This window comes from Microtus oregoni, unplaced genomic scaffold (assembly GCF_018167655.1).
Source record: "Microtus oregoni isolate MIOR12 unplaced genomic scaffold, Mior012 000041F_ref0000270, whole genome shotgun sequence".
NCBI classification, from domain to species: Eukaryota; Metazoa; Chordata; class Mammalia; order Rodentia; family Cricetidae; genus Microtus; species Microtus oregoni.
Genome location: NW_024543208.1, coordinates 678,757 through 701,268, shown reverse-complemented (window position 1 = coordinate 701,268; position 22,512 = coordinate 678,757).

The window sequence follows — 22,512 nt, the reverse complement described above, 5'->3', positions numbered from 1 at the left end:
ACAGCACAACGAATCTATTAGAATGCCAGTTTTTATACTTTTATTATTAAATCTTTGGATTTCATCTTCAGAATATAATACACTGGTTATAAAAGTAATTTTATTTTGTAATATTGTTAAGTAAAAATATCAGGACATCAGTGAAATTATGCATTCATTCAATAATCATAAATTAGGGTAGCTATTTCTAACAGTTGGACATCTACTGTAGACTTTTAAGCATTCTATTTTTAATTTTAATTACAGTAAAATTATTTCATTTCAGTTTTTATCCTTTAAATTATATGGCTACATTATTTCCTATTGCAATGTTCCCACTAGAAGCACCAGTTGAAAAAATTTGGAATTATACCATCAGTGCTATAAAAATATGACTGCATTAAATATTTTAACCACTACCAAGGCCTATATACAACTGGATTAATTAACACAAATAGGTTGACAAAATCATATGATAAGCAATATATTCCCTGGTGTTCATAATTTTAAATCAAGTACTACATAGTAGAAAACCAAGAAAAAAAATTTAACATTTACTCTCATAGACAAACATTTTGAATTTTCAAAAGTAGTTCTAACTTTTATAATGGACTTAGAAACTAGATTTTAAAAATTCACAATTTAGCAATATGCATATCCAACACCATCACTATCAAAATTTCAATACAATTCTTTACAGATCATGAAAGGGCAATGTTCATATTCAAATGGAAAAAAAGTGGTAGGATAGTGAAAACAATCATGAACAATAAAAACAATTCTAGTGGTATCACCATCCCTAATTTCAAGCTGTAGTGTAGAACTAACAGTAATAAAAACTGCATTGTATTGGCATAAAAGCATACGGGTTGATCAATGTAAGTAAATCAAAGACCCAGACAAATTCATACACCTATAAACATCAGATTTTTAATAAGGAAGCCAGAAAAACACAATGAATAAAAGAAAGCATATTCAACAAATGGTGCTGCTGTAAATGTATATATGCATGTAGAAGAATAGATCTAGGGCCCGGCGGTGGTGGCGCACGCCTTTAATCCCAGCACTTGGGAGGCACAGACAGGTGGATCTCTGTGAGTTCGAGACCAGCATGGCCTACAAGAGCTAGTTCCAGGACAGGCTCAAAACCACAGAGAATCCCTGTCTCGAAAAACCAAAAATAAATAAATAAATAAAAATAAAAATAATAGATCTATATGCAAATCCTACACAAAACTCAAGTTCAAGTGTATTACCATAAAACCAGACACACTGAAGCTGATAGAAGAGAAAGTAGGGAATAGTCCTAAACACATTATCACAGGAGACAGCTTCCTTAACAGAACACAAATAGTTCAGGCACTAAGGTCAACATTTAATAAGTGGGACTTCATGAAACTGAAAAGCTTCTATAAACCAAGGAAATTGTCAATAGGACAAAATAGCAACTTACAGAATAAAAAAAGGATTTATCAACTCCACCTCCAATAGAGGGCTAATATCCAAATATATAATGAACTCAAAAATACGATATCAAGAAAACCATCAAGTTAAAAGTGGGGTATAGATCTTAACAGAGAAGTCTCAGTAGGAAAATTTTAAACAACTGAGAAATACTTAATGTAATATACAACAGCTTTTGTCTTCAAGACATGCAAATCAATGTACTTGAGATTTTATCTTATACCTGTCAGAATGGCTAAGATCAATAACACAAGTAACAGCTTATGATGGCAAGGATGTGGTGTAAGGGGAATATGCCTCTATTGTTGGTGGGAATGCAAACTTGTACAGCAACTATGGAAACCAATATGACTGTTCCTCATAAAATTGGAATCTTTATCACGATCCAACTATACCATTCTTTGGCATATACCATAAAGAAGTTCCATCCTGCTACAAGGACACTTGCTCAATTATGTTCATAGTGGCTCTATGCCAGAAAAATGGAAAAAAGAAAACACTAGATGTCTCTCAGTCAAAGAATGGATAAAGAAAATATTATATATTTACACAATGTGATATTACTCAGTTTTAGAAAACCTGGAGTAATGAAATTTACAGATGAATGGATGGAATTAGAAAATATTATCCTAAACAAGGTAACCTAGACACAGAAAGACAAACATGATATATATTCACTTATATATAATAATAAGTATATTATTAACTATTAAGTAAATAATAGTCATACTATAATCCACTGATCCAGAGAGGCAAATAAGGACAACTCTGGGCGAAGATGCATGGATCTTCCTCAGAAGGTTAAATAGAATAGATTTTATAGGTAGGGATGTGTTGTAAAAGGAGTGGTGAGCTGCTTCCCACCACTCAGCTCCCAGCTGCCTGGCTGGTTTACCCAGAAATAACAAACAAATTGTTTTCATTTAAACACTGTCTGGCCCATTAGTTCTAGCCTATTATTGGCTGACTCTCACATCTTGATTCAACCCATTTCTAATAATCTTTATGTCACCACAAGCTCGTGGGCTTACCAGGAAAGATTCAGCATGTCTGACCTGATAGCTTCATGGCAGGTGGCTCTCTGCCTCTGCCTCCTTTCTCCCAGCATTCTGTTCTGTCTACTCCGCCTATCTAAGCTGCTGTCCTACCAAAAGGCCAAGGCAGTCTCATTATTTACCAATGAAAGCAACACATAGAAAGAAGATCCTCCTATACAGGGATGAGATCAGAAGAGATTGTGTGGGGGAGGGAGGGGCAGAAGAAAAAGTATAGGGAGAGATGACTGGAATTGGGGATAATATGGAAAAGTAGTGCAATAGAATCTTCCTGGAGTCTATGATGGTGACCCTAGAGAAGACACAGAGTAATGAAAGCTTAGAAACCTAAACTGGCCATCTTCTGAAACTATGCATAGCTTGCAGTGATAGGACTGGGACACCAACCCAGGCATAAAATCTTTGATCTATGACCTGGCCTGCTTACAAGATATGCTTGGGTAATGGTGGTTCAGTGGTGTAGGAGGTCTTTCTGTATTTGTGTTGATTTCATTGGTTGAATAAAGAAGCTTCCTCGGCCTTTTAATAGGGCAGAAAATTAGGTGGGTGGAGTAGACAGAACAGAATTGTGGGAGGAAGAAAGCAGAGGCAGGGAGAGCCGCCATGGAGCCAGATGCCAGTACAGACATGCTGAATCTCTCCCCGTAAATCACAGTGAAGTGGCAATGCAGATTAATATAAATGGGTTAATCAAGATGTGAAAGTTAGCCAATAAGAGGCTAGAACTAATGGGCCAGGCAGTGTTTAAATGAATACAATTTCTGTGTGGTTATTTCAGAGGTTTAGCTACCTGGGTAGGTGGTGGGATGCAGCCCGCAGCTCCTCTTTAAAACAGTTCAGTGTTTCTGGGAGTAGCCAAACAATGATTGGTCTAACATGAGACCCAAAACATAAGAAGGAACCCATGTCTGATAGTACCTGGTTATCCAGGCATGGGAAGCAGAATGACTCAGAGACCTAGGGTAAAACCAAACACATCTAACTAACTAATTAGATAACTAACTAAATAAATAGACAGATAAAATCAATGAAATTATGCCTAAAGGTATTCTGCTACAATCTAAAATTGTCAGGGGAGAAACAGAGGTAGGTATCCACAGATGAACCTTGCATAGGGACTGGGGAAACCCACTGGAAGAGGAGGAGGAAGAATTGTAGGCATCAGAGAAGTAGATGACATCAGGAGGACATGGCTCACAGAATCAACTAAGGAGGAAACATTGGGAATCACAGAGACTGAGGTGACATTCATAAAGTCTATACTTATCTTTGATAAGTCCTTTGTACGTACCTTGTGATTGCTTCAATTGGACATTCTGTGGGACTCCTAACACTGGAATTGGGGGTATTTTTGACTCTCTTTGAACACTTTCCTCCAATTGGTTTGCCTTGTCTGTCCTTGAGGTTTGTGCCTCTTCTTATTGTATCTGGTTATGCTGTGTTTGTTTGATATTCTGGGGAAGCCTGCTTTTCTCTGAAGAGAAATCGAGAAGAAGTGGATTTGGTAGAGGGGGAAGGATGACTGGGCAGAGTGGCAGGAGGGCAGTCTGCTGTTGAGATATATTGTATACGAGAAGCATACATGTAAAAATCTCAATTTAATTTGAAATATGACATGTTTATCTGTTCATATTTTTATCTTTTTCTTTTCCTTTTTGTTGAAGGGTAAAAAATAGCTCTTTAAGAAAAAAAGGTGAAAGGAAATGACAACATAATGTATTCGGCTGCATTAATTGAGAACTCTTAAGTGATACAAGACAATAGAGCTTTTTAAGAGGTGACACTGGCTAAATCTCATTGTCTCAGCATATGAATAACTAGAATGAGAAAACAGAAAAAAAGGGCTAGTGAAATGTCTGCAATAAAAATGATATATGCAGAATATCAGTGTGGAAAACAAACTTTTATAATAAACAAATAACCATGCAATTCAAGCTTTGCTATTCAGACATCAAAAGCCCTTATACCAATGGGAAGTTGTTTAAATGGAATGAAAGTAACTCCAAAAGAGAGAGTGATGTTCAATTGAGAATTTGATATGTTCTTTTGATACCTCTCACAAAAGCAATGTGTTGCAGAACAACACCAAATTCCCATTTCACCTCAGGCCATGCCTGACAAGTACACTCCTGGTAGGAAAACAGGTTTCAATTGATGCCAGAGGAATATGCAGAGAGTATGTCCACTCCATATTTCCAGTTGTTCTTGTTTAATTAGATGCTAGGAACAGCAGCAAACAATAATACAGAGGGCATGGAAAAAGAGTGTGAAGGCAAACCAAATAAAAGAGATGCACTGCTGGATTGCAGATAAAAGACAAGCCACAGAATGTGTGCATTTTAATCAGCTTGATCACAGTTCTGATGAATGTATCAAAGGGATTGCTCTCTGCTCTCTTTTCACAGTGAGTGAAGAGTAACAAGAGTAACATTTCTAATATGCATGCTTTCTGACAGATGAGCCTTATGGAATTATTATTGGGATTCATTAAGGCAGAATTCTAAGGGTCATATTACACTTGACAGCCTAGCAAATGAACTGATTGTGGCAACTGGATGGGACCAGAATCATGAACATAAGAGAAGAATATAAATTTTTATTCATCAGCATATACATAACAATGCACACCACTTTTCTGTAAAAGTGACTGTGACACACACAGACAAACACACACATACACAACACTAGCTTTGCTAGAATTAGAGAAAAGATAGGGATCTCAGGCACATTCTTATCATTTAACCAGGCAATATCCCACACTTGAGAAGTGCAAGGTATATTAAGAAAATATTTTATCCAGTGCATACCTTCTAATGACCTAACTACTGAAATTCTTCGACAAGACATTGTTATGGCCCCTTGTTTCAGACAAATTGATCTTATAATTGAAATATTCCAGATATTCACATCAAAATCTTTTTTTGTTTATTTATTTATTAAAGATTTCTGCCTTCTCCCCACCACTGCCTCCCATTTCCCTCCCCCTCCCCCAATCAAGTCTCCCTCCCTCATCAGCCCGAAGAAATCTTTGTACTGTTGGCCCCCTGTAAGTCTTCCCCCTGCCTCTTTATATAGAAGATTAAATGTTCTCTCCACAGACACCTAACTACCAAACATAATATTACCTTCTATTATCTTCTCTGGAGCCACTATGAAGTTTTCCCAAGGAGATATGAGGTATTTTTTTCATGGCTTATGTGTTAAAAAGATCCATGCTAAGATAATATCTTTCCTCTGCATTAAAATTCCTCTTGGGGAAATTCTGGAAGGCAATATTATAGATGGAACATCGGGGCTGCATCCTACCACCTGGCTAGCTTTACCAGAAATAATTACACAGAAACTGTATTCTTTTAAACACTGCTTGGCCCATTAGCTTCTAGCCTCTTACTGGCTAATTCTCACATCTTGATTAACCCATTTCTAATAATCTGTGTAGCACCACTTACTGGGAAGGATCTTAACCTGTGTCTATCTTGGAGAGGAGACCTATAGTGTCTGCCTCATTGCCTTCTTTCCAGCATTCTGTTCTGTCTACTTCACCTACCTAGTTTTCTGTCATATCAAAGGGCCAAGTCAGTTTCTTTATTAACCAATAAAAGTAACACATAGACAGATGACCTCCTCCATCATTTCCCCTTTTTCTGTTTAAGCAAAAGAGAAAGGCTTTCTCTTTAACATAGTAAAATTACATATAACAAAACAATTATCATGCAAGAATTACAGTTACAATATTTATATCTATTTTATCTTTTATCATAACTAAGGAAAACTATAACTATAACTAAACATTCTTCAACTCCATCAAAGAATCCAGAAGGATAAAATATTACCTAAGTAAACAAAAAATAAGTAACTTCCAAACTCTAGAAATGACAGAAATATCTCGATACCTGTATAGTCACCCAAAGTTCTTCTTTACCATTGGGGCAGACATCTCTGTCCTTCAGGCCCATAGTTTCCAGCAGATATTTCCATGAAGCAGGGGATTTCAAAGGCAGTTCAGTCACTATCTGCTGTGTCCTGCAGAATGTCTCACCGACTCTTTCATGAATCAGGAACCCTGAAAGACCATCTCACCTACACACAAGTTCCGCAGTCCTCTCTCTGCGTGTTTTCTGTGTCTAGTTTATGCATCAATCCAGGCAAGAGCAGTTTCTTGCCCAAATGGCTATCAAACTCCATAAGGAGCCTTTTCAATGCCCATCTTTCTCTTGAAGTAGCTGGTTCTGCAAGGAGCAGATGTGTCTCATTGTCATGAAAAGTCCTACGTTATTAAAACACTAAATGCCATATTCTGAAGTTTTTGAAAGATATGAAGAATTCCTTCCTATCTTACTGAAATATATCTCTATATATCTAGAAAATCTAACTAACATGACTACAAGCTTTACTATTATCGATTATTATCCATTAGCAACCTATATTTCCTAATTATACATTATATTTTTAAATGAACTACACAATCACAATACCTTAATCAAGAGCAGAAATACATATACATATAACAAAATTGACCTTAAATTTATATCAATAGAGTAAAATTTATACTAATGTAAATTATTAATATCTATATCATATCCCCCTTTAAATGTAAAAGAACATTTATAAACAATATTTGGGAATATGGACATAGTTACTTCTCTCCAAACTGCTTCATGTTGAATGGGGGCACTGTTAATCAGATCTTTCATGGTGTAACCTGTGTGCCAGGTTCACCTAAGTCGGCAATTGAATGAAGGAATTTTTTGAGGATATTCACAGCAACCTTTCAGGAGGGGATATATTGGGATAGAAGCAATTCACCTGATCTCATCCTCTGTGAAAACAAAAGAAAACCTTCTCCAAAGCATCATATCCTTAGACCCAAATTCTGAAATCATAATACCTTTATGATATCCATTCTGTTTTAGCTTGGCAGCCCATATAATGAAATGTATCTCTGTATGTAGCTCCTTTACAGTAAAAAACTTTAAAGAAAACACAATAATACACAGAATCCAGGCTCTCTGTGAATTTTTCATTTTTACATGGCTTAATTTTTATTTATTTCTTTATAACTATCTTTACTCTGTCTCTTTAAAGACTTTACCCTTTTTATAGGGCATTAACTTTATTCTCTATATTCTTTTTCTTTTCTCTTCCAAGCATACATACACTCATCCAACATTGTGACCCATTTACAGGTCTTTTATGTCTGAATCTGTCCTATTGTGAATCTATAATTCTTTATTATCAAAGAGCATTTCTTAAAATGTTAAGCACTTCTTAAAAACTTAAGTTGCACCAAATAGAGGCAATACGGTGCTGCCTTTGTCCTGCCCAGTCTAAACTTTAACTGTGCTGTTATTATGGTAATTACGATAGTTCCTGCCTGAGATCAGCACAGTTTAGTATGGTGGACCTGAGTCATTCCTGCCTCAGAGCCATTTGGTGCCCCTGAGCCTCACACAGTTCCAGGCACACAGCAGTCCACGTTGTCATCAAGCAAGCCTTAGCACTTTACTCCAAATGCTCCATTCAAAAGCTCTGTCTTCTGCAGGATCCAGACAGAGATTACAATGGCACCACAGCCCAGAAAGCGGTGTTTTAAAACTGCAGCTTTTTTTCCTGTTGCGGCTGCTGAGTCAGGGAAATTTCTCTACAACACGCCCTAGCAAACAGCAAAAAGCTGTGTTAAACTTTGTTTTTATTTATTTATTTATTTATTTTTATTTAAAATTAAGCTCTCTCAGGTTTTTACGTGGATTTAATTGGGTGCCATTCTGTAGATGGAACAGCTGGGCTGTATCCCACCACCCGGCTAGCTTTACTTGAAATAATTACATGGAAACTGTATTCTTTTAAACACTGCTTTTCCCATTAGCTTCTAGCCTCTTACTGGCTAATTCTCACATCTTGATTAACCCATTTCTAATAATCTGTGTAGCACACAAGGTGGTGGCTTACTCGGAAGGATCTTAACCTGCGTTCATCTTGGAGAGGAGAACTATAGTGTCTGCCTCATTGTCTTCTTCCCAGCATTCTGTTCTGCTTACTTCGCCTACCTAGTTTTCTGTCCTATCAAACTGCTAAGTCAGTTTCCTTATTAACCAATGAAAGTAACACATAGACAGATGATCCTCCTCGATCACAATATGACTAGAATGCAAATAAGATTTGGATTCACCCAATCAATATGTGCCTCCTGAAATTTCCCTTCAATGACTGATAATTCTTTTTCTGCTTTAGCTGTTAATTGCCTGGGAATATTTAAGTCTTTGTCAACATCTAAGGTTTTGTTTAAATGAGTTATTAGGTCAGATGTTATTCCAGCAGCCAGTCATAGACTGGGACTGTCTCCTAACAATCTTTGAAATTCATTAAGAGTCTGCATTCAGTCTCTCCTAAATTTGTGTCTTTTGTGTTCTAATTTTCTGCAAACCATATTATAACCTAGGTAACTGACAGAACTGCCTCTCTGTATTTTTCCCAGAGCAATTTGTTGTCCCCAATTAGGTAAAACTTTCTTTACTTCTTCAATTATTCTTTCTAAATTATCTACATTTAAGTCAGATAGCAAAATGTCATACATGTAATGGTCAACTATAGATTTGGGAAACTGTTTGCATATTATTTCCAATGGCTGAATTACAAAGTATTGGTAGAGGGTGGGCTATTGTGTAATTCCTGTGCGAGGAATTTTATTATTATTATTATTATTATTATTCTTGGTGAGACATGTCCTCCACAGTGACTGGGACTGGCTGGATCTCATTTGACTACAGAACCTGTGAGATGCCCTCCAAGGAGTTTTACAATGATATTGAGTTGTCTTGTCTGTCTTTTGTTAATCTACATTTATTGGTCCAATGTCAACTTTTGCCACACCTTCTACATAATCCTTACGATCAAGACCTTCTATTTTTGGCATTTCCTGAGGAGATATTATTTCTAGAAATTCCTTGTCTACAATCCCTTCTCAGACGTTCTATCCTGCCATAATTAAAAATTTGGCATTTCGATGTCTCCTCATACCTTTGGAAATTGCTTCTCCTAACTAAGACTCGGATTTATAGTCAAATTTAACAATGTTCATTCTTTGGATCCATTTGGGCATTTAGAAATTATTCTTTTTCAGAGGTGATTACAGGATAGGAAGCTAAAGCCCTGGGTAAGGCATCTCTGACTGTGAGATGTACAAGCAATGTTAAATACTGTCCTTGTACATTCTCTCTCTGCTAATAAGCTCTGATAATTTCCTCAATCGTTTCAAATCTTTTTACTGCTATCTTATGTAAAGCATGAATCTTTTGGCATATATATATATATATATATATATATATATATATATATATATTTCTACTGACCTCACTGACACTCCTAGACTCTAGTCCTCTTTCTTTTTTGGGGGGAGTGGGTTTTGAGACAAGGTTTCTCTGTTGCTTTGGGACTCCAGTCCTCTTTCTATGTATGTGATTTCAAGGTCTGAATATTTTTCTTTAAATGTAACATCTCATCCTTGGACATTATTTGGATGGTGTGCAGGTGGCTTTCCTGGAGAGATACTTTATTGGCTAACCTTGGTGTAGGAATTTCTTCTGTTTGTGTGTTGCTTTCATTGGTTAATGAATAAAAAACCTGCTTTGGCCTAGTTGATAGGGCTGAACTTAAGTAGGCCGAAAAGACAGAACTGAATTCTGGGAGAAAAAAAAGCAAAGTCAGAGAGAAAGCTGCCATGGAGCTGCCAGAGTCAGACATGCTAAATCTTTCCCAGTAAGCCACTGCCACATGGCAATATACAGATTAATAAAATGGGTTAAATTAAAATGTGAGAGCCAATAAGAGGCTAGAGCAAATGGGCCAGGCAGTGTTTTAATTAATACAATTTCTGTGTGGTTATTTCCAGGCTAAGCTAGCTAGGCAGCCAGGACTAACAAGTATCTCTCTCACTGTAACATAACCTATCATACCTTTTCAACAGATTTTGATTGGTAAATTCAACACTATGAATTCTTTCAGATAATTTTGCAGTATCCTTTTGCATAAATTTAATTTTGTTTGTCAAATTAATGTTATCCTTTTCAATTGCATTAATCTTTTTAGCTAACTTTTGATTTTTAGTGTTATTAATCCTGTTAGCTAGCTGTTCATTATTAATCTGTAAAAAAAATGTGTCATTTCTAAAAGTGCCTGATTCTTGACTGTCTTTTCAAACCATTTTCTTAAGGATGTAATATTAAAAAGAAAACTAAGTCCCAATATCCAATAAATGGATTTATCAGAAAAAAAAACATATAAGCCTTGCAAAATATCATCCATATTATAAATAAAAAGGTTATTAAATTCCTGGATGGCAATATTGTCTGAAAGTATATAACTTTCAAGTTTATTAATCAAATAGTTACCTTTTATATGATGTTTCAGCAAATTGTTTTATGTGTAATAATCTTTATTTACTTGTAAGTGTCATGGTTGCAGCAGCCTGGCAAAGAGACGTGACTGGCAGCAGGACAAACAGTCCCACACCCCTTTGGTTTTGCATGTTGGTACCTGGTTAAGTACTAACCACCAGTATGGGTGTCCCAGGAACTTGACAAAAAAAGGGTGGGTGAGAATCACTGTGTGAAGTCTTGTCAATTGAGGTTTGAAAGACCTAGGAACTAACTGTTTGAGGAGTTCTCTGTCCACCAGGAAGATTAGGGCAGGCTCAGGGGCAGTTGGGTCCATAGGTATGGGGGCAGAAAGATAACTGTCAGAATGTGAATGGAGAAGAGACCTCAGAAGGGAGAGGTAGGGTGGGTACCCAGACAGTGGAGAAATTTGGGCCGGGAGGTGGTGATTAAGAAGGAAGAGCCTGCCATAAAGGAGCTCAAAAGGGCTTAGACCTGTAGGAGAATGTGGAGTAACTAAGAGGCATGTAAGGGCAATGGAGAGAAGGGAGGGTCAATATAAGCTAAGTTGAAAAGAGAGCTTGATTTGCTGGCCCTCTTCACCTTTCCTGAAGATTGTGGACAGTAGGAGATACAGAGCTTCTAGGAGATGTTGAGAGCTTCTGACACTGTTGTGGGCTTCATGCAGCTGCCTGTTGTGCTTTCCTTGTTTCCCAGGGGGAAGGAGGTAATAAGATGCAGAGGCAATGACACAGACTCTGGGAGATTCCAATTCGAAAGCTCTTTATTATTAAAAGGTCAGGAGTTTTTATGGAGTTAGGGAAATTAAACTGATGCGAAAACATTTTTGGTTGGTCTTTTTGAAACTGGCAGTTGCTGCTGACCTGTTGTGATTATCTAGGTGTGCGTGTCATTAGTTACCATGGTTTTGGTCTGCTGACAAGTTGTTTTGGCCAATTTTGCTTATTCATTGTGAGTTTGCACACGCTTGCTTGTGTTTCTGCTATTGCCCTGCCTCATCTCACCCCTTATTTTATTTTTATTGTGTGACCTAGTGTGCATTATGTTTTTATAACCCCACCTTAGGGACCCCCTAGCATTTTGGGCTTTGTCCCCAGAAGGTCCCAAGAAGTCAAAAGCAAGGGGAGACATTTAGGAGAAGTAGGGCTTTAAAGGGCCTCCTGTATTTGTGTTATCTAAGCATGGACAATCTCCCTAAGATGTTTTGGTCCAGCAATCCCCAACAACATTAATATCTGTAGTGTTGCCTTGTTCACTCATTGTCATCAGGATCTTAACTGTAGGAGATACTTATGCAAAACATTAGAGCCACAACCAACCTTCCCATAAGGCACTGCACAACAATTTTAAAGGGGTCTAGCAGAGATTTTATGTGGTTCCATACTTGGCCAAAGAAGGTGGTAGACAAATACTATGGCTTAACTCCTCTCTAGTGAAGTTGCATATGTTCTGATTAAATGTTTACAACTGAGCAAGAGTAAACCAGGTAAGAACTTGTGCAAATTTTGAGGGGATAAATGAAATTGATGATGGAGGAGCCTAGCTTGTTCCAGCAAAGACAAGGACACTGTCAGAGTCATAATTAAGCAGTCAACTCTGTGGTTGCCTGTTTCTAGCATTCCTCGCAGTCCCATATGTGACCTGATGTGGGATATGTGCCAGGGGTGTCTCCCGGACTATCATAAGTTTTGGATAGTTGGCATGTTTTTGGAGATGGAATTCTTTTGCAACTTTTAATTTTGCAAGAGATAGTATTTTTCATGCTTGTATGGCATAGCAGCTATCTAAAAAAGATTATGGGTTCTTAGTTGGTCATTTCTAATACCTTAAGGACAGCCAACATTTCCTCTAGTTATACTGATCCAGGTTTCCTTTGGATATAGGGTCTTTCCTTATGATTAACTTGTATTAATATTAAGCCAAAATTAGTTTTATTGGCATCTGCAAAGCCTAGAGCAGCCTGTGGGGATGGCATATTTTTTATGTAGAATTTTTAAAGGGGGGGGGGACAAAGATTCTTTAGTTTTGAGGGAAAAGATTATCCAGACTGTCCATACTTCACCTAAAAATTGCTTTAAAACAGACTTTCTCTCTTAAGTGATTTGTTGTTTTTCCTAGTATTGCTTATGACAATGCCTGTGCAGTCTGTGTTCATAACTGTAACTTCTGGGTCAGGGAGTACACCAAGTACCATGAGCAGATGCTGACTGGCCTGAAGGGCAGAAAATAGCTTATTTAACAAACTTTTCCAGGAAGCTGGCTGAGCACATAGATCATGAACAATAGAAACTCCCTGCTGCCACCTTGGCTCTGGAAACAGACCTAAAGTTGTTTCACAATGCTCTCAGATTAGCTCACAAAGACACCAAAATTTCTATTAAGGTTTGTTCTACTGCTATTCAACTAACCTCAACAAAGAGAACAAAAGTGTTGTGGCAATCTTTCTTTTTAAATAAAATCTACTCTGTTTCTGAAATCAAAGAGATCTGCCTAGTGGATGAGAACAAGTTCACCTCAACCATTGCAAATGAAGGCACACCAAGAGTGTGAAGCCATTGTCCAGTTTATCATTCATATCAGGATCTGCTGAGAGTTTCTACAGTCTCATGCCCAACGATAGCCTTTTTGGCATTTAGGGCTTTAGGTCTTTTGACAAGCCCTGGAACCATTCAGATTATCCACATACCAAGCAAGTATGGTCTGGTGAAAGTGGAATTATTATCCTTGTCAAGGTTCATGTTGACCAAGGCATTGATGGAGGTCATAACGTCCTGTTTTTCAATATTATGGGCAGCCAAGAACCACTTATGAATATTTTCATTTCTAACAGGTACAATGGCATTATGGGTGATGGTGTTGAGCTCCTCCTAGGTTAGCTGTTTAATAAGGATATGCTTGGTAGGGTCAGGTGGGGTATACTTTTTAACAACGTTGGTGCTGAAGTCATAAATTCAAGAAATTGTTCCACATCCTGTTGGTCAAGATTATGGAAATAGCCTAAGCTGTACTGGGGCATACAAAGCTTAAAGGCCTTGAAGGCTAGGTCAGACTTGTTGGAAATAGGCATGTAGGCCAACCATGGATTGTGATACACAATCGGTGTATTGTTTATGGCCAGTACGCATGTTGAGGGTAATATTATTAAGTCCAAATCACAAATTTGTGCGGGATTGGGTCTTTACTTCATCATCATAAACAGAGTGATATTGGAGGGAAACTGAGTGGTCAAGGACTGCCTTCAACTCAGAGTACCAGTCATAATGGGTTTGAAGCTGCAAGGCCCATTGTCTGAGTACTTGTTAAAATAATGAGAATCGGGGTAGGACTGGTCATCCTCACACACCCATACATGTCTTCCAGCCTTCTCCCAGCCCTGATGTCACTGGAAGGGCACATCGTTGACAAAGACCACATCACTGGAGCTTCCAGACTCCACAGTGATGGATCCACCCACAAGTGCTCAAGCATATAAAAATTGGACCCAGCACTGACACTCTTCATTCAGTGACAAATGCAGGTGCTTGACCTTGCTCTAGAAGTTGAAAGTGAGGATATATTCACCCCATCTTGTCTCACTGTGATACAGCAGGAAGACACCATGGGAGCCAATGCTTCTTTCCAGCATTAACTGAGCAACCTTGAGTTGAGAGAGCATTCCATCGAACCAAGGATATTCTGAGAAGAATTGATCTTCCTCAGCATCCTCTGACTCCCTCTGGAACACAAGTGACACTATGGCTGCTTCTGGAGTATGCAGAGGAGGGGGATGAAAGGGGATGAACTATCCCTGCTGAAGGCCCCTCCTCAACAGAAATCCAAGGTGGCAATTCTGATGGAAGCAGTTCCATTGAGTCAAAGTGGGAGGCAGCAATGGAGGCAGAACTATGGGAGAAGGATATTGATTGCTGATTGGAAAGGTTCCCATAAGCCCCTTGTGATAGGTGGTCATTACTATCACTGGTTCCCAGTAGGAGATCCTAACTGAGAGGACTCTATGAATGATTCAGGGGGCAACTACAGGCTGTGTGTATTATGCTTTGTGATGAAGGAAGTCCCAGGAGTCAGGGGAAGGGTCTGGTACCTCCTCTTTTCTTGCCCAGCTGTCAGTATAAATGTTAGGCCTGTTGACCCTCAACTGTCTGCATTACTCTAGTCAAGGTAATTAATTTGGCCTCTTGTAAAGAGGTTCTGATGGTCAGGCTAGTTGCTTCAACTGTTGTATTGGAAACAACCATGACGTACACTGCCTGGCAGTTTCCTGATCTGTTTATACGGGAAGTTCTATCAACAAACAGGGTAAGTTGGGGCTTTATAAGTGGGTGGTCTAGGACACCAGGCTGGAGTAAGCATAAAGCCTCCACAGCCTCTGGGCAAGAGTGAGAGGAGGTACCAGAGAAGAGGACAGTAAGGAAGATTGCAAAGTTTAAGGACAGACTGGAGGCCAAGGTAATTTGGGAGTTTTCTAGAAACAGTAAGTGAAGACTTGGATTTGTGAGGGCTCAAGGAGGAAAAGAGAAGAATGACTCAGGTTTGAGAGGCAGTGGGTGGAATACACCATGCTTGGCATGAACAAGTAGATCTTGAGAGCCTCTAGGGTGAGTTCAGCCTGCTGCTTCCAGAGCTCTCAAGCAGGGTTGCCATCCACAGCTTTTTGGACAAAAAGGTGACTGCTTGATTCTAAGGTCCAAACTGTTGAGCTAGAATTCCAGTGCCCACTCCTGACCTTTCTTCTATATAAAGGTGATAAGGTCTCATGGGATCTGGAAAAGCAAGGGCAGGGGTTATTAGGTTGAGAGATACTGAGCCACGCCTTGGCCAAAGAAATGAGGTCTATCCTGAAAACCCTGAGAGAGAACAACAGTCCATGTGTGCTGTCTGGAGAACTGGGTATCAGGGTCCTTCCAGGTGAAGGCAAAGAGGAAGTATGAGTCATGGTGTAAAGGGACAGAAAAAAAAGGCATCTTTCAGGTCCAGAACAGTAAAGCAGGAGGGACACTAAATAGAAGATATTATGGGCTGTTAACCACTGAATGAATGGAATAACTGCCCATTTGTGAGGCAGAGGTCTTGAACCAAATGATAAGTACCAGAAGGCTTATGCACAGGAAGGATGCTAATGTTAATAGGAATAAAAGTTCCTGAGAGAGAAGGTGGGCAATAATAGGCTTAAGACCTAGGCAGAAGGTTTCAGAAATAAGAAACTGGAGTCTAGAAGGGAAGAAAGAAGAGTCTTTAAGGCAAACTAGGATTGGCTGGTGGTGAGTGGCAACCAAAGGGGTGGAGATATCCCATACTTGGGGATCTACTGGACAAGGGAGAGTAGGAACAAGACAGTCTGGGGTGGGAACTTTTGAGGTTATTAAAATGAGAGGAAAGTGGGAACCAGGAGAGGTTGTTATGATCATGGGGAGTGTGGCCCCAAAGCAGCTGAGAATATCATGACCAAGTAGAGGTGCAGGGCAAGCATTGTATGACTAGGAAAGAATGAGAAAAGAATTGCCCTGTAAAATTGCAGGAAAAAGACAGGGTCTTAAGTGGGAAGAAATGGGTCCCAACCAACACCATGACAAAAATTGGTGTGGGGATTATAGGACCCAAGTGAGATGTCAAAAAAAAAAAGTAAGGAACTGACCCACTACTTGCAACATTACCCTAGGTTCAGAGAGGGCAATAGGAGTCACCAAATCTGGACCACATCAATCCTCTGCCAGGCTGAATAGTTTGAAGGCTGGCACAGTTTCACTTACTTGCTAGTGCTGGTGATGCTGGACCTCCATGACACAGAGGATGAGCCTGCAGAGGGGCATTGTAATTTCCAGTGTTCAAGGTATTATCTGCACACAGGGTATGCCTCATAGGCATCTGAGGCTCAGGGCAATATGGTGACAAATGACCATATGACCACATTTGTAGCAGTCTCTTGGCAGAGTTGACTTATGCTGAACTCATGCAGGATGGAGTCTTGTGGTTGACTCTGTGGGGAACCCAGTGGCCTTAGGGTAACTGCTGGGGCCTGGAGCATAAGTGCTTGTTAAAGCCTTGTCTATCAGAAAGACTCAGCTGCCTCTTCTTGGGCATTAAAATCTTTAAAGGCTATTTCCACCAGTTCTTTTATGGGAATTTGGGGGCTTTCCTCTACTTTTTAAATTTTCATTCTAATATCTGATGCTGATTGAGAAACGAAATGGGCAGTCAGGACCTTGGCTCCAACTTGGGAGGCTGAGTCCAGTCAAGTATATTGAACCATGATCTCTTATAATCTGTTTAGGAAAATGGTTAGGTTTTCATCAACTAGCTGTATAATCTCTCTAGGGGCTTATAAAAATTAACAACTCTTTCCAAGACAACCTCCATATGCTGAAGGCAGCAGGGCACTATGATGTCCCATCTCTGCCAGCCATTTTAGCCTGGTTGATAATCCCAGTATGGTTTCATGGATGGCATGGGAATGATCCCCAAGTGGATTATATTGTCCACTAGGTGAGTCTAGTGTGCATACTGTCAAGCTATTGCCTGAACTCAACTTCACTCTATGGGAGTGAGAGTGGAGGCCTTGATGACATACAGATCATGCTGGGTCAAATCATAGGCAAAACTCTTTGATATAAACAGAAAGATTAGCAGAGAAGGAATATGACCCACTTTTCTGTTTATGAGAGGTCCTAAAGAGAGAAGAAAATATGGACTCTAACAATCCCCTCAGCTCCCAATACCTCTTAGAAAGGGCAGAGAAGGGCAGGGGTTTGGTAAAACCTGCTATGAGAAGATACCAGGGAGAACTTAGGAGGTGTTTGGCTAGTGTGTAGAGGGGAATCAAGACATGGGTTGTGGCACAGAAGGGTAATAGAAGTAGTAGGAGGAAGGGGAGAGGAGAAAGGTGGGAAAGGAGAAGGAAGTTGGCCTTCAAACTTTTCTTTGGTTGGCCAGGAAGGATGGGGTAGATAGGGGGAGGAATGTGAAGAATATGGCCCCATAGGAGGGGGTTGGGTAGTCAGGATTCAGCAGGGAAGGTGCCACTAACTCAGGCAGCATGGCCATGGAAGAACTTTCAGGATCTCAATTACAGGATAAGATGGGACTCTGGAGGCACAGTGACCCTGCCAACCAAAACTGGTGCTGTAAGAAGCTGGCTACTGAGAGAGGGGTGTAGCACAGTGCCCAGAAACCATGGACATACAAGAGTTCTAACCACTGATCCCTAGGCCTGCAAAAACTTTCAATATCATGGAGGATGGAAAATTCAAGAGTTCCCTCCAGTGGCCATCATATCTCATTGTCAATGGCATATTGATGCCAATATTTAGTGCACAGAGAAATTAGCCATTTAGGACATATGGTATCAGACAGTCCCAACTTAAAAACATTTTGTAAAAGGCAGCCCAAGGTCTTTTGGTGATCTGGCTTTAAGTTTTGCAATTCTATGCTGGGATCCGAAACTTAGTGTGATGTATCTACTGTGGTAGACTTTCAGTCAAAAAAAAAATATATCTTCTGAAAATGGGATCCCACGAGACAAGGCAAATCCTTGTTGCAGGAACAGGTCGGGAGCCTGGACAAGCTGCATCTTTTGCAGGACAGTCCAAAATTGGCAGGAGGCCACAAATCTCTAAGGCAATGACTTGAAAGGACAACTTACCAAGTTGAAGTCAATCTTAGCTTGGTGAAGAGCAGGTGCGAGGGAGAAGGGTGTTTTCCCAAAATGTGGCCCTTGGGTCAGCAGAAGTAAAAGCACCCAACGGTGGACAACCAGCTGAAAACTTTCTGCACACCGATAAGCCTCTCTGCTGATGCAATAATTAAATAAAAAAAAAAGCCAAACTAGAAAGAAAAACAGGTTTAATGGATACAAACACTCCTGGATGCCTTTCCAGCCCCCTCCTCCCCAAGAGAGGAGACAGGAAAGGAAGATCAAAAAACTAGGTTTGTTCTCTGGAGGACAGTTTAAATACCATGTGGGAGTGGTCCTGAACATCTCTATTTGGTGGGCTTTCTTAGGGGTGCAGTCTGGACTGAGGCAGCTCCAGGGGAGCGGGATTGGGGTGGAGCGTCCATCTGAACATTCCAGACTTTTCGGATATATGGATGCCAGAAGCTGGAGTGAAGTCTTTACCCAAGGTACCACAATGAGTGCACTTTCAGAGAGGATTGACAGAGGAAGGAATTTGCGTCCTCCATGTGGTTAACACAGCCCCATAGACTCAGGCTTTTGGAGTGAATAAATGGTAGGAATTTCAACTTGTGTCAACATTCCTACCTGATTTTGCTTTCTAATCAATGGAAGTGTAGAATCATGGCTTTGTTTCCACCACCAGGAACCCTACCAGTCTTTCCTCACCTGGATGGACATTTTTTCCTTTTAAATTGTAAATGATTACAATAAATTCTTCCATTATGCTATCTTCCCCAAATATTTTGTCACAGAAACCAGAAATATAACTAATTATATTTAGGCTTTCAGTGTGATAAACATGAATTGTCCTTAAATCTTTGGACTGAGGGTTTTAGAACTGTGCTCATTAGAATTTTTACATTGTAATTTTTTCTGTAAGATAATTTCCGGATTTTCTAATGAATTTTTTTTTCCTATAATGAATTCTCTAAGTCTGACTCCTCTTCAGTTTTTGAAGTTGATTGAAGAAGATGAAGTTAATTTTGGAAATGACAGTAAAATTCACTAGGAACGCCGTCTGGCCCTGCATTTTACTTTGTTGGGAGAGTTTGGTTCATTAATCCCATCTTCTTTATTATTATTTTCAGATGCTTACCTTTTCATAATTTAATCATGTTTGCATGTGTTTAGGAAATGATGTATTTTTAACTATTCAATTGGTTTCAAAAGAAGAAAGATTTCACAGTCATCATACAATTACTTATAGAGAAGCAAGAAAAGCAATGAATGTCTCTAAAGGAAGACTACAAATATGTTTATATAAAACAGACTTGTCAATCCATGCTTTTTTCCTCAAAGAATCTTTCCAAATTTACCAAATAAACTTGCTTTTAAGAAATACTGTACACAGCCTGGTCTACAAGAGCTAGTGCCAGGACAGGAACAAAAAAAAAAAAAGGAGAAATCCTGTCTCAAAAAATCAAAAAAAGAGAAATACTGTACAGCATATGTCAAGAAGCTCCATGAACCATTAAGAGAAAACCCCCATAAAGAAGGAAAATCGTAAGAAATCCAGATCAGCATGAAAAAATAGAGAACTCTTAAAACAACATCTCTAGAGTTCATATGCAATAATATTTTATTATTACTTAAGTGTAACACTAACATAACAGGGTTAGTAAGGAAATTAATATTTTTTCTACTGTTATGGACACTAAAGAATCATATATCACTTTAAGAAGACAAGAAAAATTTCAAGATAAATACCATGCATTCAGTATTATTTACATATATATATACATATATATATATAAAACAAAATAATGTATATACATATAAATCTTAGTAAAGATATAGAACTAGGACATGCAACTATGTGGACATTGTTTCCCTAATGACTTCCACAGTCAACATATCTCAATCAAATTATTGCAGGTCCATGTTGTTTGAATTAACAAATGTGGTAGGTGGCCATGTGTGTGTTTCCTAGCCACCCAGACTTGAAATAAATATTCAGAAACTATATTATCTGCAATATTGTGGTACCTTGGGTGAAGACTTCACTCCAGCTCCTGGCATCCAATACTATTTGGCCAACAGCTTAAGCATATTTCTGGCTAACTCTTATATCCTAAACTAACCCATCTCCTTTAATCTGTGTATCGTCACGTGGCTGTGGCTTATCAGGTAAAATTCCATACAGCATCTGTCTCCAGTGGGACTACATGGCATCTCCTGACTACATCTACTCTCTCTTTATATTTTCCAGCCTGGCCATATTCTGTTAAGCCATTGGCTGAAAGCTGCTTCTTTATTCATTAACCAATAAAAGCAATGCATATACAGAAGGATCTCCCACACCAAACAAATGATTTGTATACATCTTATATTTTATTTTAATATACTTATGAAAATGTTAAGGATCAGCATTCAAAACATTGATTGACGACAATAACAATGGGTTAACCACAATATCTGATGTATAATAAAGTCATCAAAAGTGTGATTTTCCCACATAAATATGCAAATTAGTTCAGAAATGAAAAAAAACAGAAATAGATCAAACCATAGTAACTAAATTTACATTAAAATTAAAAAAACACACCAGCATGCAACGTGTAGCATTGTTTTAATCATGTTTCCTCCAAATTTGTCCTAGTTCTTTCCCAATTCCATACATACCCAACTTCATATTCTTTCTCTTCAAACTCATCCTCCATCCAAAAAAAAACAGTAATGAAACAACATAAGAAAAAACAAAAATTAGCTCAGAAAAATTTAAGAAAAAAATCAAAATAACAATAAAATAAGTAAGTACATAAATAAATAAATAAATAAATAAATAAATGCGATAAGTAGGTAGATAGATAGATAGATGATAGATAGATAGATAGATAGATAGATAGATAGATAGATAGATAGATACATGAACGATAAATGATAAAAAAAACTACCAAAACAAAGCAGAAATCCAACAAGAAAATCAATGAAGTTTGTTTTGTTTTAGACAAAGAACCCTGGGTGTGGTTTCTGCAATTGACATACCAGTGATTATCATTTGAAGAAAACTATTATTCCGTTTCACAGTAGGTAGCAATGGTAAATATGTTCTTGGTTAAGAGGTGTATCTTTTGTCTGTATTTCTTTCTCAATGGTGATTTTCTTTCTGGTTTGAACACTGTTGGTCTTCTACACACTGTTACAGCCTCTGTTGAGTTTATATGTATATTACCCCAATTGTATCTGAAAAATTGTGTTTCCTTGGAGTTACCTTTTCTGCCTCTTACGAGTTTTCTGCCCCCTATTCAGCAAAGATCCTTGAGACTTGAAGTTAATAGGAGTTTGATGAAGACATTTCATTTATATCTGGGTGCCCCAAATCTCTCACTGTCATTGCCCCATTTTATGTATGTTTTGTTAATTACCATCTGTAAGAAAAAGTGTCTCTGGCTATAGTTGAATGCTGTTCTGCTCTACGGGTAGAGCAATATGCCATTAGTGTTCATTTTATTGTTATTTTCTTTAGCAGAACAAGCATAATAAGCTTTTCCCTAGGTCCATGACCTATCTGATCTCAGAATCTTGGACAGTTTTGCTGTATTAGGTATCCGTTATATCTCATTGAATGGCCTTACATCCAATTTAAAAACTGGTTAATTTGTCCCCAAACATCTGTACTGCTAATGGGTGAGAAACACTTTTAAATGTTTAATATCCTTAACCATCAGGGATATGCACAATAAAACTACTTCGAGATTTCATCTTGCCCCAGTCAGAATGCCCAAGATCAGTAAAACAAATAGAAGCCTGGAATAGATCTTCTTCAAGATTTAACTTGATCTCTCTTGGGCATATAATGGAAGCTCTCTCTATCTTACTACAGAGATATTTGCTCATCAATGCTCATTTCTATTCTCTTCATAATTCCAAAATTTTTTACTGTTTTAGATATCTGTCAACTGGTGAATGGGCACTAAATATGTGTTATACAAGGGAATATTATTTAACTGTT